The following is a 1,623-nucleotide window of genomic DNA, read 5'->3' as shown; positions in this document are numbered from 1 at the left end:
ATACACAAATTATCTTCCTCCTGAAACTTATTAAAAAATACACATATTAGGCGCACTTTTCTACAAGCCGCACTCTAAATTTTCCAGGTAAAAAATAGCGGCTTATATACTGGAAAATACGGTAATTGTAGTGGCAGTGACAATTTCGCTCGCTGGTTGCTAGTTGATAGTGTAGAAGTCGCTGTCTGCTAGTAGGGAGGGAAAGGCTAAGGAGTGCACGGTGCTGACTAGAAAGGAAGAAAGGATAAAGGTGGTATCATCTTCGTTTGACGTACGAATAGAACAGAGAGGTGACATTTAGTAGAGATGACTCGGAAGTTCTTCTTCAATTACAATCGCAAACAGCAGTAGCTTTCTTCAACTGAATACACGTCGTTGATTGGTTAAAATTACCCAAATACAACAACTTTAACACGAAATAACTTCTAAAATACGAAGTTTTGTCAAAAAGGTTCAAAGTAAACCGTGTTTTGGGTGAGAAATTCCACCAGTATACGAAGTTTCAAACAGTTTAGTTAACTGACACAACAACATTTCTGCTGAAAAGGATGGCATTTCGTCGAAGGGTTATTCATTTACAGCTGAGAGGAGAAGAGCAATGTGAAATTGTTTTACTCCAGAGCACGATGCACCGCTCGATCCGGGAATTGAAACCCATCGTGAATGGAACACCTTAACCATTAGGCCACGGGCCTTCATTTTCAGTTTTACTTTGTGATAAATTATTTTCAATTTTTATTTTCAATTTTTTTTTTATATATGCGAATTTTCATTATATGTATGAACTGAAATTCTTCTCTGATAGTGATTATGGAACTAAATTTTGGCATAATCTGGAAGTGGAACCAACGTACTTTTGTTAATTTTATGAAAGTGTTCTTATTTTATTCATTGATGTGTGAGTATACTCCGATGTTGAAGGACAGATGATCGGATGGTTGATGGGAGTTCCTCTTACAGACTAATCGTAGCATTTATGAGTGAGAAGCACTATACTGATTCAATGGAAATTATTGTGAAATATACACACGTGAATTTTAATAAATTGGATTAGTATTTAAGCACTATACATGCAGAAAATTCTTTATCTGAAATTCCCAAATTCGAGCACCACTAAAATTCGAAAGTGTTTTAATGTAGAGATGGCAAAGAAACAGAGTAGCTATTGCAGAAATCAAACTGCGTTGAGTTATAATTGGTTAAAACGAATGGAGACAAGAGAACACAATGATATTTCAAAAAATTTCATTTGTTTTACTCGACAGCTGTTTCCATGACTCACATGAAATCATTAGCTGTATAATAATTATAATTACTTAATAAATATTTAATCAGATGCAAAAGAAGCTTAGATGCAATACTGTTGGGTTTCATTTTGTGTTATTTGTATTACTATTATTATTTTTCTACCAGGAGGAATTGTGGGCATTTAAGTCTGCTACAGTGATGATGTTTCCTGTGTGTGTGATGGGATGTGGAGGTGTTGTAGTGGGGGTATGTATCTTTCTGGGACGGAATGTCAAGTGAGAGTGTTGTTATAGTTGTTGTTGCTGGAGGTGGTGTAAATTCGTTTATAATAATGTATTTTACGTTGTCGGCTTGTATGTTTTAGATGCTTGCGTC

Source organism: Octopus bimaculoides, chromosome 5 (genome assembly GCF_046866305.1).
Source record: "Octopus bimaculoides isolate indiv1 chromosome 5, ASM4686630v1, whole genome shotgun sequence".
Classification (NCBI taxonomy): Eukaryota; Metazoa; Mollusca; class Cephalopoda; order Octopoda; family Octopodidae; genus Octopus; species Octopus bimaculoides.
This window is presented reverse-complemented; position numbering follows the sequence as displayed.